At 35.0% G+C, this 16,864-nt stretch overlaps 1 long non-coding RNA gene across 2 annotated transcripts in view; it reads right to left on the bottom strand.

The window, feature by feature from the left end:
- LOC125174012 (uncharacterized) overlaps positions 1 to 16,864 on the bottom strand; it is a 422,588-nt gene that overhangs the window by 314,542 nt on the left and 91,182 nt on the right. The gene's annotated exons all lie outside the window — the stretch shown is intronic.

Genomic DNA, 16,864 nt, shown 5'->3' with positions numbered 1-16,864 from the left:
CAGAATCCAGAGATTTGGGGCCAAACTCATCTTTTATGGACAAGCTATTTTTAGTCATTTCAAAAAAAGTAAGTCATTTGAGAAATGTGGTAATACTAGAAATGAGAGGAACAAAAAGATAATTAAATGCTTAGCTCTAATTAGGGTTTCTATTAGTGTTTCTAACCATTAGTGACCTGACTCTGACATTTGATTTCCTGTTGGATTCAGCCAGTCCAGAATTATATTTTAACAGAACAGAACCATGGAAAGCAGAAGTGATTGGGCCATTACAAAAAGATGTGTGTATTGTGTTAAGGAATGTGCTATCTTTGTGTTTTCTTTGAAAATTCTTCAGGGGAACACTATTTTCAGTCCATGTGCTTTAACTAAAGCTCTATCTCTGGTTCCTGGATGCACTGAAGGTATTGTGTTTCCAGATGGTGAGAAAACACGTCTGGATAAAAATAATGACTATTATTATTAATAGTATATGTATTTCATTATATGTTAATCATTTTATCAAGAGGGCTTTATAGTTTAAAAAAGTCATCACTGTGTATAAAGATTCTAAGGTATATTTTTTCTCTGAAAATATCCAAAACAGTTCTATTGACATTTTATTATAATGATGATTTCTCCTGTGAATGCTGGGATTGTATTTTGATGACCAGTTTATTTTATGTCAGGCACAGAGCTATATGTAGACATAGGTACACTTCAGACTTTATTACCTGGGTCTGAACTAATTAACAAATTTAAAATTTTCTACTTATTAAAACATAAACAGCAACACATACCTATAATGTTAAGAATCATTATTATTCCTTACAAAGGGGAAACGAGTTTGCTTGCTTTATAATAGGAGGAAGTTGATACAAGAGGTAAAAGGGTTTTTTCTCTAGTTTTTGTCTCTATTATCCTGTAAACTTTATGAATGAACAGAATCATTCTTGACCTTCCTTACATTCACAGGACAAAGGACTGCTACTGGGCATTTAATGAACATTTGTGGCATGAATGAAAGTTTCCCACATAGGGAAAGCTATTTTGCATGAGAGCAAGAGAACTTATGTATTAGCAAAACTCTCACAGTCTGAGGTTAGATTTATCTTTTAAGTTGCAAAAGAATCTAAGAGGAAATAAATATAAAGCTGTTCCAACTCCATTTTTTTTCAAGAAAGCTTTGATGCGCTGTGTTTAATGTCCTTTAGGGGAAAAGGAAATACTCCCTTGGTTTTAGAGGTCTTGATAAAAATGCTCTGGAATCCTGAAGTCAGGATCTGCAACAGTGCTTAACTCATAACCCTGTAACTCTTCCTTCCACTAGTCTCAGCACACCACTCAAAAAAGTGGGTGCTCAGTTCAGTTTTTACTGATGCTTATTGTCCAGAGTACAACCTGGGAAGTGATGGTTCACCTTTTTATGCATTAGCAGAGTCAGGGCTTTAGAAGGACCTTAAGTGTGTAAGTTAGGATACATATTTATAGAACCACCACTAGAGCGGACTGATTATGTAGAGATTTATTTTTTCCCATAAAAATATGAAGCCTGAGTAGGTAGTCCAAGACTAATACAATGGTTTCACAAAGGGGATGCGGTTACTTTCTTTCTTTTCACTTTGCCATCCTCAAGCTGTAGCTTTTACCCTCGGGCTCACAGTATCCTTGTTGAACCACAGGCATAACTTGCATGACCCAGGCAGGAGGGAAAAATTAATAAATATCAAAAGTCAATGTCTATTAAGAACTTTAACTTTTAATTAAGAGAACAACAGGTCTCTCTAATCTCCATTAGTGAACTTTTGTTAATTTAAGTGTCCAGAACCGAGTCACAGGGCATCAAGTAGTTACGATATAACACGTACACCCAAAGCCTCCATCCAAGTAGAATCCTCCAAAGCAAAGAGCATCAGGTGAGGGATCTGGGATTTCAGAAGCAAGGGTTTAACCATTGCTCCTAGAGAGAACCAATATTGTTAAAATGTCCATATTACCCAAAACAATCTCCAGATTTAATACAATCTCTATCAAAATACCAAAAACATTTTTCACAGTACTAGAACAAATAATCCCAAAATTTGTATGGAACCACAAAAGACCCTGAATACCCAAAGCAATCTGAAAAAGAAGAACAAAGCTGGAGGTATCACAATCTCAAATTTCAAAATATGCTCTGAAGCTGCAGTAATGAAAACAGTTATGGTAGTAGCACAAACACAAATAGTTCAACGGAACAGAATAGAGTCCAGAAATAAATCCATGTTTTTATGGTTAATTAATCTATGACAAAGCAGGAAAGAAAATCTAATGGGAAAAGGACAGTCTGTTTAACAAATGGTGTTGGGAAAGCTGGACAGCTACATGCAAAAGAATAAAACTAGACCACTTTTTTACACCATACACAAAAATAAACTCAAAATGGATTAAAGACTTAATTTGAGACGTGAAACCATGAAATTCCTAGACGAAAAGATAGGCAGTAATTTCTTTGACATTGGCTTTAGAAACATCTTTCTAGATATGTCCCCTCTGGCAAAGGATATGAATGCAAAATTAAACTATTGGGACTATACCAAAATAAAAAGCTTCTTCACAGTGAAGGAAATCATTAACAAAGCAAAAAGGCAACCTAGTGAATGGGAGAAGATATTTGCAAATGATATGTCTGATAAGAGGTTAATATCCAAACTATGTAAAGAACTTCTACAACTCAACATCAAAAAAGCCCAAATAATCCAATTAAAAATGGACAGAGAAGCTGAATAGACATTTTTCTAAAGAGGACATATAGTTAGCCAACAGACACAGGAAAAGATGGTCAATATCACTAGTCATATGGGAAATGAAAATCAAAGCCACAATTAGGTATCACTTTACACCTGTCAGAATGGTTAAAATAAAATGAATAAAATAAAATAAAATAAAATAAAATAAAATAAAATAAAATACAAAAAAAAAAAAAAAGAAAGAAGTTCTGGTGAGGACGTAGAAAAAAAGAAGCCTCCACAGACTGTTGGTACCAATGCAAATTGGTACAGCCACTATGAGAAAATGTATGGAAGTTCCTCAAAAAATTGAAAAGAGAATTACCATATGATCCACTAATTTCACTACTAGATATTTATCTAAGGAAAATGAAAAAAAAATAATTTAAAAAAATACATGCAGCCTAATATTTATTGCAGCATCTTTTACAATAGCCAAGATATGGAAACAAAACAAGTGTCCATCAATAAATTATTGAGTAAAGAAGATGGAATATTAGCCATAAAAAATACCATTTGGGACAACATGCATGGACCTAGAGGGTATAATGCTAAGTAAAAAAAAGTCAATCAGAGAAAGACAAATACCATATTATTTCACTCATATGTGGAATTTAAGAAACAAAACAAAGTTAAAAAAAAAGATCAATGGGGCACCTGGGTGGCTCAGTCGGTTAAGCGTCCAACTTCGGCTCAGGTCATGATCTCCCGGTTTGTGAGTCCGAGCCCTGCGTTGGGCTCTGTGCAACAGCTCGGAGCCTGGACCCTGCTTCAGATTCTGTGTCTCCCTCTCTCTCTGCCCCTCCCCTGCTCGTGCTGTTTCTCTCTGTCTCTCAAAAATAAATGTTAAAAAAAAAAAATTAAAAAAAAGATTAATGAAACCCAAAAAAACAAAAAAACCCAAACTCCAAAATACAGAGAACAAACTGCCACTTCCCAGAGGAGAAGTGAGGGGGCTGGGTGAAATAGATAAGGGGGTTAAAACCAGACTTATCTTGATAAAAACTGAGAAACACATAGAAGTGTTGAATCATTATATTGTACACCTGAAACTAATATACACTATATGTCAATTACACTTGAAATTTAAAAAAAGGAACACACTAAAAATAGCATTGCTTCTGAAGATCAGAAATGCCCATATCAATAGGGTAGTTAATATTGAAGTGGCAAAAGTATGACATCCAAAGATGAGAACCAGGAATAAATCAGACCTGGCCAGAGATAAAGCGATGGTCAAAACAGGGAGGGGAGAAAGGAGCGTGGGAGAGAAAGGGATAGATATAAGTTGGAACAAGGGCGTCTGAGGCAGCCAAAATGTACTATGAAAAACATTATTTTAAAATATAACCGGAATAAATGTTTCTATATTTTTCTCTGCCAACCACAAGATGCATGACTTTGGATGAAATGCCTACTCTTTTTTGAGTCAGGGCACTTTTTTGAAATGTGATTATTATTGTCATATGTTGAAATAGTATCCTAACCTTAATTTGGTAACTATTACTTAAGATAGCATACATAAAGTTTCCTGTAATTTAATAGACAGTAACACTGACTTATTTTATTTTTGAGAACTGAGATCTTATGATGAATTCTTGAGACATTTACAAAATCAAAATATAGACACATCTTTGCATATAGAATAAATCTAGTAGGTTGACACTTTTATTTTTCATGAAACTGCACCTGATGCAAATTCCAGAGGAGTGCCAGGGAACATAATGAAACATTTAATCCATCCTTTATCTTCTTTTAATATCTAAGCAAGGATAATTTCCAATAGCATCATGAAACAGTTTAATGATTTGAATGGTTTCTCATTTAGTAACCACACTCACTAACCAAATGGTTTATTTATTCTTATTGAAGCATATGTTCTTTATTTTTGCCTGTCTTCTCTATTTAATGGAAAGAGTTACCATCTTAAGAAGTTGGAATTTCTACTCTGTATATGATGTCATACACATCTATTCAAACTGCTATTTTTTGACACTGTTAAGGACTTTTTACTAATAGAACTGAACAGAAAGTTAAATATCTGACCACATCTTATATGAAACACTAAATAAACTGTGTTTTAAATCAGTAGTGGCAAGGAAAAAAAAGAAAGGAAAGAAAGAAAGAAATGAAAAAAATCCAATATAGGTAAGAGCAAACTTCATTCAAATTCATTTTACTTCAATAATGTGTTGGGGTTCCTGGCTTAAAATCCTTATTTATCATCTGAATGGATTGTGGTCATGTCTTCAGAGTTAAAGATCCAGGGAGGAATAATTAGGTTTCTTTTGCTAGATATGTCTAATCCTGCCACCACAAGTAACCTTATCTTGCACTATCAAAGCAATTTCTTTCTTTCTCTGTTTTTTTCCCCTTCCTTGGGAATTCTAATTTATCTAGACTGTGGTAAATACTATTAGTAAAGTCATATATGATTTTAAGAGTGGAAAGTAACCTGCCACATCTCATCTAGCTCATGCCTTGTTATGTGCTCAGTGGATGACTGCATATGCTTATCCATTATCAAGATATGTCAGTAACTTAGGATGAAACTTGGTGGTAAAATAAGATGTGGATTTTTAATAATGTTGCATCACTGATTTTATATATTTGGCAGCAGCAGAAGAAAATATGAAATCATAATTTTCTATAAAACAAATCAGTTCAGAGAGTCAAATATCTGAGTGAAAAACAGCAATCCAGAAATGTTGACAAAACATATGGTCAGTCAACAAATTACACACTTTTTGAAAACATGGTACATTTTATCCCTTAGCTCGTGCAGTTCTCACAACCTCAGAAGCCACAGGTCCCATAATTCCAAAGTACTTCAGAATTTTAGAATGAGATCAGGAAATGCTATTCTCTATTAATAAAACTGATATATTTTACCATTCAATGTGATTGACCATCAATATCATAGCCTTTCCTAGAAGGATGAATAGCATTGCACATACTGCTGAAGAGGCCAACAGCTACTTGAAATCAAGCTGAGATATGCTGCCATTAGACTTGATAGGTATTGTGAATGATACAAAGCAACAAAAAATATCAAAGCATATTCAGCGGCACTATTACACCAAATATCAACCGATGCTCTATAGTAACTCATTAGCAAGAGTCTTAAAAAGTATGAATTTAACCAGAGAATGAGTTTGTACATATAAAATGCTCAGTATCAATGAACTAGTCTAAACTTTCTTTATTTGTGGAGAGAAGAAGTTCATGAAATAAAACTAGTTTCACTTTGATCATCTAACTCTCCTCTCCCCAATTACACTTGCAAAGGAGTGAGTTGGTCTTCAAGTATGTTTATTTGGTTATCTACTAGGATAATGTCTCAGGCAAATATATTTGCATTTTGGTTGATCTATTAATCAATTGCAATTTGGGTATTTCATCTGAGTTTAGTTATAGTGATCCGGTTCTTAGATGGTTAGCTACTTAGGGAAGTAATATAATACCATTTCAGTATCTCAAAAACTATCTAGACTCTGGACTCCATACTAATGATGACCATTCCTAGTTACCTCAAGTAGTCAATTATGTATCGTTTGGTTATAACTTTTTCCTTTCTCTTGCCCATTATTCAACAATCTTTGCCTCAGCACCTATTATATGAATGAGACCATACTAATTCTTGTGAGAAACAGAAAGTTTTAGGATCCTTATAATTTGTATGTGTTTCAAAGTATTCTGTATTAATGGTCTCATTATACTCAAAATATTCCAAAGAGATACAGACAGCATTTATAATCACTTTTGTTTTTTAATTATCCAAAGTCACATCATTAGATAGTAATAGAGCTGGGGCAAACCACAACAACAAACGGCCCAAAATCTCTGGTCTTTATTTCTCCACTACATATTCACCAAAACAAGAACAACAACAAACAACAATATAGCTTATGATATAGTCAGGGAATGCTTATATCCTTAATAGAAAATAAATTTAAGTTAGATAAGTCTTTCAAATGTTTTGAAATATTTTCAAGCATTTTCTTAGGTGATATTAGTCTGTGTATGCACAAGATATTTAAACAAAAATTACTTCTTGTGTTTGGACCCATAATGCCATGTCCTCCATGTTCTCATATGACTTAGCACTTCATCATTGTAGAGTTGTCTGGGTTGCACTAAACTTAATTGGTGTGCTTGCCACCGTATTGGTTAAAAAAATTATTAATTGCAGTCGCATGCTGGCCTGCTACCTGCAGAATCCAAGTGGCAAGGCGGAACACATCTCTCTTACCATCAATGCTATTGTTGGCCATCCATGTCAACTTTCCACAAAAGAAACATTTTCAATGGCAAGAGAACTCATGCTACTGGCTTGGGTTTTGCTCCCTCATGCCCCCTTGGCTAGCCATTCCGCCCCGCTAAAGCCCAAATTTCCTCTTCATGCTTCTCCCTCCACTGTTAGTTGGCCTGTTGAGTTTCCTCACAAAGAACAACTGTCTTTCTCTTATAGATCCCCTAACAACCATCTACCCTTGTATTAAGTCAGCATACTTGAACACAATTTTTTTATGTATCTTCCTGGTTTGCAGTATACAATTTAGTTACATCATACACGCACATACAAACACACAAATCAAAAATATGTTATTATTAAGACCAACACCACCACAAGACAAATACAAAGCATGGTAAAAATAAGCCCTAGTGCCAATGAATGATATAAACAACAAAGACTGTGAGGTCAAAATTAAAACATAATCATTATGATCTGGAATAGGAAGCTGAAGTTTATGGAGAAGGTGAAACTTCCCTTTAGCATTGAAAAAATCAGTAGCATATGAAAAGGTGGGAAAGGAAGAAAAAGAGTAGTCTTAGCGAGAGGAGTATAAGCAGTTTGGTTAATTGATTATTTTGAACTAGGCTATGTATTTAAATAATTATATTCAGATACACTTTGCATGGTAAATGGCCTAGTCTGAATGAATCAGAGTCTACATGACAGATAATTGAATGGTTAGGTTGGAAATTTAGAATAGTGACAGTCTATAAAGTAATTAAATGCCAACGTGAGCATTTGCTGACTATTACATGTCAGGTATTGGGGAAACAAGATGAAAAAGGCATGCCCTTGAATATTTTCAGTTTAATAGAAAAGACAATCATATGCAAAAATAAAAGTAAACTGCCATAGGAGAAAGGAGGTGTTAGGGAGGGGCATGAAGATAAGTCTCTAAGGATAAGTAGAAATTCATTAGGTAGAGAAAAAATGGAAGAACATTCTAGGCAAAAAGAAAAGCTTCTTTGTGGGTAACAAGAATAGCAGCAGGTGAATTAGGTTGGGAAGAATTAGTAAAATCCTAAAATCCTGAAGAAGACAGATGTGGAAAAGGAGAATGAGAACTGATGAAAAGCCACTTCCTCCTTCATAATTTTTATTAAAAGTTGACACCTTATAAGCCAATTCTTTCATAAGACTTTTTTAAAATTCATTTGGCAATCTTCTCTCACTTAAATTAGAATACAGTGGTCTTCATTCAACATGCCACATGCAAAGAGAATTTAAGTCATGCAGGTCAAGGCCAAAAAAAAAAAAGGAGGTAAAATAATCAGTTCCTAGAGCTTCTAAGCTATTAAACACTCTAGAAGTAGTAAACATACAAATTACTTTACTATAGAATCTTTCTGAGCATGGATGTGAATGCTTCGGTTACTTTCTCCACTTTGCATATTCCCATGTTCACTGGAAGGGTATGAATGTGGAAGAGGAAAGGGCTAAAACAGCGTCCTCTCAAGATATCTCCTTATGTTCTAGTTTCTGCTCTAGCTAGCGGTCAAATAAAATAAGTCTAACCACAAAGAGTAATTGAAAGGACAATTCAAGTCTTTATATATCCATAACCTCCAGACTGTGAAGGGCTGTACTCTCCCTCTGTTCATTCTGTGGCTTAGCTCTTTCTTACATAAAACAAGTGCAAGTGTCTGGCTCCTCTCTGTTTGCTTTTGCCCTCATCCACTCCAGGCTCAGTAATCAAGTATGTGTTGTTATTGAGAAGCAGATGGAAAATGATACTCATAATTTAATCACATTCCCCTTTTCAGTTCAAAAGCAAAGAAACTTTGTGTTGAATAAAACCTATTATAATTTTCCAAAACATGTAGCATATTAAGGACTACATTAAGGATATTAAATATGTAGTCATATATTCTGTGCCTTAAAAACAGACACAGTTATTCATGTATCACTGAGCCTAAAATATTTCAATATACATAATGAAGATAGTCACATCTATATCTTGTGAATTTATAAAAGTTTAAATGAAAATGTAGAAAAATATAGATTTGTGTGTGTGTGTGTATGCGTGTTTAGTAATGATATGAGTACTACCTTATATTCATAGATAGTCTCCTCTATAGTCTTGGGTCCTCTAGGAAGCAGATGGAAAGACTAAATTGGAAGTATAAAATATTTATTCAGTAAAATCTAGATGAGAGGGAGCAGGCATTAGGCACAGAAACCTAAGGACCACTCTTCAAGGCTGACACATATAAAAGGAGAGGCGGAAGGAAGGTGGATTGGGTAGGAAGGACCTCAAACTGTTCAGCTCTTAAGCACATCTGAGAGAGCAGAAAGGGGAGATGCAATGCAAACATTCCCCATTAGAGGAGTCTCACGTTGGAAGGAGATGGCCAGGCCAAGGAGAGCTACACAATCAGTGTTTGACTGATGTTGCCCTGAAAGAGCAAGGCCTCGGCTATAATAACGCTGCAGTGGATCCTGAAGGCACTTCAGCTAGAGCTTCTCAGCTACCACACTCCCTGCAAAAAGTTCTCTCTTGAAGTGAGATGTACCTCCATGGTTGGCACTTATGTATAGAAAGAAGCCAAAAATTACAAGTGGTATTCAGGTCATTCTTATTCAGTAGTCCCTCCCATACTGTTACTTACAGACAATATCCAAAGCTTTCGGTTTTATCGAACACTTTAAAACACAGTAGAGTTTTTAAAGATGTTCTTAAATGTCCTTCTTTTGCTCAACATCAAAGGAGAGACCATCAGAACTATGCAAACACTCATCTGCTTAGGTTTCTCCTTTCAACTGTATAATATCCTTCAGGTATGGGCTCTGTGATCAGGTTATAATTCAACTGAGATCCATTCTAAATTCTCTTTTAATAAAACATTACACATTTCGGTATGATAAAAATGGTATATTCAAAAAGGACCTGTGTCCTACATATGCTGAAATATTACTTAATATGTATACACACACACACACACACACACACACACACACACACAGAGAGGTATAAAGTTATGCTTCCTTATAAATTCCACTGAATTATAATTCATCAGTAGTCTGTCAAATACAGTGGGCAACAAGTTACTTGTCAGCTACAGAAGGGATAAACCAATTGGCAAGTAAAGTAGGCCTATAGGGATAGTATAACCCTTTGACCTTGCAGAGAAGAAAGGAGGGTGGAAAGAATTGCTGATTCATGAAGGAAAACCTTCCTCAAGAGTTGAGTGCTCAGGTTAAACTTCCCTTCTAGGCAGCACTAATTTGGCTGACAGATACCAAGCCATGGTTAATCTAAACTGACACTGACCTTGCTGGCATTACCTGCAAAATCCCCTCATACAAATTTTCCTCAAATCATTATTCCAATGCCTTATACATAGAAAAGCTGTCTGTCAACAAAGCCAGGGATGTTTAATTTTCCTCCAGCTAACATCCACCAATCTTTTGCTATCGAGGAGAGAAAATTTCAGCTAGACTTTGAAAGTTTTGTGGCTTTGATTTTGTAGGGAAGAATTAGTGGCTAAATGGAAAACCATACATGGATTATATGGAAGCTGTTTTATAATTCTGGAAGTTGTAGATGGCTGATAGAGATGCAAAATAATTATAGCATACAGATATGCAAATGAATTCTGTCTTGTGGAGGCATAACAATCCCTCCTTGTGGAAAAAATGATATTGCCTGCATTTGCACATTCATTTCGATATTCCTGGTCTATAAATATTTCTGTTCTTAAAATTTGTCTTTGAAATGGTTTTAATATCTGCATGTCTCCCTCATTGATTAATGAGCTACATAAAGTTTTGAATATGCATTCATTTTTATATCTGTATGAGAGTCTTAATATTATCTTTTAAAAAATCTTTGAAAAAATCTTGAAACAATATGCATGTGTTAAATGCCACATACTGATGAATATCCATTGTCTTTTTGAATGGCTTCTTCTAAATCCCGATTTTATTTTTTTTATTTAAAATTTTTTTAATGTTTATTTATTTTTGAGAGAGAGACAGAGCAGGAATGGGGGAGAGGCAGAGAGAGAGAGAGGGAAGCATGGAATCTAAAGGATCTGAGCTGTCAGCACAGAGCCCAACATGGGGCTCGAAGTCATGAACCGTGAGATCATGACCTGAGCTGAAGTCGGACACTTAACCAACTGAGCCACCCAGGCACCCCATAAATCCCAATTTCAAATCATAGAGTTGTATATGATTAATCCACTTTCATTTATTCACCTATGCATTTTTTTAATTGAACATCTAATATATCCCAGACACAGTGCTAGTGTACTAGGAATTCACTGATAATTATATTGTGTGGTATTATTCCTGCTATGCTAGAGTCAGCTGAGATAAATTACAATGCAACAGAGTTAAGTGTTAAAGGACAGTAAACAACAAAATGCTTTCAAAGGAGAAGAAAATAATATGAGACCATCAATTTACTTTTGGGCCTTTGGAAAAGTTATAAAACATGAGGTAAGATTTAAAATGGGTTTTTGAAAATAGTATTTGATTGGAGAGGTAAGAGGGCATTGCAGACAAGGTGTATCCATTTGAATTTTATTTTTATACTTTGGCCAAAACTTTTACCAAGAGCCTTAACAACTACAATCAAATGTCACAAAAAAAAATACAGCAGTAATAAAAAGAGACAGACCCAACATTGTTTTTCCCATATGACAGATTAGGACTTGAAAACACCAGAGAGGGTAAGAGAATTGCAAAAGGTCACACAGATAGTAAAAGAGTGATAACTAAAGTTTTACCATTTCTATTCTTTCTTCCTCAAGAGAATCTTGACATGCATAGCACATAAGAAATCAGAGCACACACTGGAACACTCAAAGTGTAAAAACACAAGAACAATTGTAGAGCTAGGCAATTAGTTGGTGTGCTAATTTACTAAGGCTGCCACAACAAAATCCCACAGACGGGGTGGCTTCAACAACAAATACTAATTTTCTTACCGGTTGTTGAAGCTGGAAGTCTAAGATCAAAGTATTGGCAGGGTGGATTTCATTCTGAAGCCGCTCTCCTTGGCTGGTGGACAGCCTTCTCTCTCTTATCCTCATGTTTCCGTAAGTCTTTCCTCTGTGCTCATGCATACCTAGTGTCTCTTTGTGTGTCTTCCTTTTTATTTCTTATAGTCAGATTGGATTAGACCCACCCTGATGGTCTTGTTTTAACTTAACCTCTTTGAAAATCCTATCTGCAAATATAGACACTCTGAAGTAGTAGGGACTACTACTTTAACATAAGAATGGGGGGGGTGGCAGTTCACACTTACACTTTGTTTATTCACACAGTGGGGAAAAAAAAAGAGTTAAATCAATTAAGTAAAAAAATGGTAGAAATATTCTATGAGATTTGTTCTGAAAAGTCTAGACCCTCATCAACTCTTGGGGAACAGACTATAACAACAACTGTATTTGCCCTGGATGAAGGGCTAAAAATGCCAGAAGATTCACATATGTTTAGGTAGGCCATCCAGGAAAATGATCCACACTGGAAGCTCCCACAATACCATGGGGAATTATGTCAGCCATGAGTTACAACCAGTGAGGGTAATAAACGGAAGCTTCATTTATTTTACAATTTGCCTAAGGTCTAGTCCTATAAGAGGAAAAATTTTAAAGTTAAAACAGGAAAATTATGTGTTTCACTTTATCTGAAGAACAGTCCACACAGGGTATTTAGTTGCTAGAATGCTTTGCTCTTTAAACCACTCAAATTCCATACGCTTTAGGTCTATAATCAAAATTTGTTTCCTTTAAAAATGTGCCTGGCTGGCTCAGTCAGTACAGCATGCAACTCCTGATTTCAGGATGGTAAGTTCAAGCCCCACACTGGGTGTAGAGATTACTTAAAAAAAGAAAATCTTTAAAAAAATGTTTAACTGCTATTGTCCTCTCATGTCATTATGACAAATGAACCACTTGTTTGCAAGCATCGTCAAGCCAGTCACTCAATTAACTTTATTTTATTCCTAGATTTATTGAGGAATAACTGACAAATAAGAATGGCATATATTAAAGGTATACAAGTGAGGTGTTGATATACATTGTGAAATAATTACAATCAAGCTAATTAACATATCCATCACCTCACAGTTACTTTTGTGTGTGTGTGTGTGTGTGTATGTGTGTGTGTGTGTGAGAACCATTAAGATCTACTCTTTTAGCAAATTTCAAGTACACAATACAGCATTATAGTTACTGGTCTGTACATTATATCTCCAGAATTTATTCATGCTGCATAACTGAAACTGTTGTACCCTTCATCCAGTATTTCCCCATTTCTCCCATCCCACAGCCCCTGGTAACCACCATTCTACTTGAGGCAGAGTTTTTTATGTTTGGCTTATTTCACTTAATTTATCTTCTAGGTTCATCCACGTGGTCTCAAAGAGCAGAATTACCTTCTTTTTTCAGGCTCAGTAATATTCTATTGGATGATAGGTGCATATCACATTTTATCTACCCATTTATCTATCTGCCTGTGGACTTGTAGGATGTGTACATGTGTTGACTATTGTCAATACTACAATGAACATGGAGTGCAGATATCTCTCTGAGATATAGATTCCTTTCTTTTGGATATATGCCTATAAGTAAGATTGCTGGATCATACAGTTTTATTTTTTAATTTTTTAGAAACCCCCATATTACTTTGCATGATGGTTGTACCAATTTACATTCCCATTAAGAGTGTACAACAGTTCCTTTCCTCCACATCTGCACCAATATTTGCGTTTTGTCTTTTAATAATATACATTTTGACAGGGTTAGATGATACCTCATTGTGATTTTGATTTGATTCCCCTGAGAATTAGTTGAGAATTAGTAGAGACCAACTTACCATATACCTGTTGGCCATACGTATATCTTCTTATGAAAAATGCCCATCTCAGTTCTTTCCCCATTTTTAAACAGATTGTTTGTTTGTTTGTTTTTTGCTATTAAGTTAAATTCCTTATATATTATGGATATTAACCCATTATCAAATGTATGGTTGCAAATATTTTTACCCATTTCATAAACTGAATCTTCACTCTGTTGATTGCTTCTTTCCTGTGCAGAAGCTTTTGTTCTGAAGCAGTCTAATTTGTCTATATTTACTTTTGTTGCCTGTGGTTTTGTGATCATATCCAAACAATCATGCCCAAACCAATGTCAAGAAGATTTTTTTTCTATGTTTTCTTCCAGTAGTTTTATAGTTATAAGTCTTAAGTTTAAGACTTTAATTCATTTTGAGTTCATTTTTGTATATGGTGTGAATTATTCAACTTCATTCTTCTGCATGTGGATATACAGTTCTTCCAGTACCATTTGCTGAAGAGACTTTATTCGTCATGTTGCATATTCTTGGCACCCTTAGAGAAGATAAATTGATCAAAGTATGTGGGTTTATTTAGGCCTCTCTATTTTGCCCAATTGTTCCATGTGTCTGTTTTGTGCCACTACTATGCTGTTTGTGTAACTATAGCTTTGTGGTATATTTTGAAATCAAGCAGCATGATGCCCCCAGCATGGTTCTTTCTCAAGATTGCTTTTCTTATTTGGGTTCTTGTATAGTTCCATATGAACTTGAGAATTTTTTTCTATTTCTGTGAAAAACATCACCGCAATTTTGATAGAGATTGCATTGAATCTGTAGATCACTTTAGGAAGCATGGACATTTTAACCATACTTATTCTTCCAATCCATAAACACAGAATATTTTCCCCTTTGTGTCTTCAATTTTTTCATCATTTTTAAAAAATAGTTTCAAGGGCTGGGGCGCCTGGGTGGCTCAGTCGGTTATATGTCTGACTTTGGCTCAGGTCATGATCTCACTGTCTGTGAGTTCGAGTCCCGCATCGGGCTCTGTGCTGACAGCTCAGAGCCTGTAGCCTGCTTCCAATTCTATGTCTCCCTCTCTCTGACCCTCTCCCGTTCATGCTCTGTCTCTCTCTGTCTCAAAAATAAATAAACATTAAATAGTTTCCACTGTACAGATCTTCAATTTCCTTGGTTAAATTTATTCCTAAGTATTTTGTTGTTTTTGATGCTATTGTAAATGAACTTTTTAAAAAGTTCTTCTTAAATTCCAGTGAGTTAACTTTCAGTGTAATATTAGTGTCAGATGTACAATTTAGTGATTCAAACACTTATGTACAATACCTAGTGATCATCACAAGTGCCCTTCTTAATCTCCATCACCTATTTAACCACCCATCCTCCCACTCAACTCCCCTCTGGTAACTATCAGTCTGTTCTCTAAAGTTAAGAATCATTTTCTTGGTTTGCCTTTCTCTTTCTTTTTTCCCTTTGCTCATTTGTTTTGTTTCTCAAATTCCACATGTGAGTGAGATCATATGGTGTTTGCCTTTCTCTGACTTATGTCATTTAGCATAATACTCTATAACTCCATCAATGTCATTGCAAATAGTAAGATTTCATTCTTTCTATGGCTTAGTAACATTCCTGTGTGTGTATGTGTGTTTGTGTGTGTGTATCACCTCTTCTTTATCCATTCATCAGTCAATAGACTTTTGGGCTTCTTCAATAATTAGGCTATTGTAGATAAAACTGCTATAAACATATGGGTGCATCTCTTTGAGTTAGTATTTTTGTATTCTTTGTAAAAACATCTAGTAGCACAATTGCTGGGTCATAGGGTAGTTCTATTTTTAATTTTTTGAGGAACCTCCCCCCACTGTTTCCCAGAGCAGCTGCAGCAGTTTGCATTCCCGCCAACAGTGCAGGAGGGCTCCCCTTGCTCCACATCCTCTCCAACAGCTGTTGTTTCTTGTGTTGTTGATTTTAGACATTCTAACATGTGTGAGGTGATATCTCATTGTAGTTTTGACTCATATTTCCCTGAGAATGAGTGATGTTGAGCTTCTTTTCATGTGCTGTTGGTTGTCTGTATGTCTTCTTTGGAAAAATATCTATTCTTATCTTCTGCCCATTTTAATTGGATTATTGGTTTCTTGGGTGTTGAGTTTTAGAAGTCAAAGGAATTTTTTTCTTAACTTTTCTTTCATATAGTATGTTTTTAGCAGATTGAACACCACTGAGGTTTGTACATTCATTTTATATCCTGCAAATTTACTGAATTTGCTTATTAGTTCTAACAGTTTGACGGAATCTTTCAAGTTTTCTGCATAGAATATCACATGATCTGCAAACTTAGATAATTTTACATCTTCTTCTTCAATTTGGATGTCTTTTATATTTTTTTCTTGCCATATTGCTGTAACTAGGATTTCCAGGACTATGTTGAACAGAAGTAGTGAGAATAGGCATCCTCATCTTGTTCCTGATCTTAGAGGAAAGTATTCAGCTTTTCACCATTCAATATGATGTTAGCTGTGAGTTTGTCATATAGAAATTTTATTATGTTGAGGTACTTAACATAATACCTAATTTCTATACTTAATTTCTATACTTTTGAGAAGTAATTTCTATATTTGTTGAGAATCTTTACTTACATACTTAATTTGTATACTTAATACTTACTTAAATAAGTACTTAATTCTATACTTAATTTGTTGAGAATCTTTATCATGAAAAGACAATGAATTTTTTCAAAAGCTTTTTCTGCATGTATTGAGATGATTCTATCATTTTTATCCTTCATTCTGTTAATTTGGTATGTCACATTTATTTATTTGCATTTATGGCCCATCCCTGCACCCAGGGATAAATCCCACTTGATCATATATGATCCTCTTAATATGCTGTCAAATTCCATTTACTAATATTTCAATTAGGATTTTTACATCTGTGCTCATCACAGATATTGGCCGGTAATTTCTTCTTGTGTCCTTGTCTAGCCTTGATATCAGAGTAATGTTGGCCTCATAAA

This window comes from Prionailurus viverrinus, chromosome A1 (genome assembly GCF_022837055.1).
Source record: "Prionailurus viverrinus isolate Anna chromosome A1, UM_Priviv_1.0, whole genome shotgun sequence".
Lineage (NCBI taxonomy): Eukaryota > Metazoa > Chordata > Mammalia > Carnivora > Felidae > Prionailurus > Prionailurus viverrinus.
The sequence above is the reverse complement of the archived record's forward strand: the minus strand, read 5'-3'. Positions and strand labels throughout refer to the sequence as shown.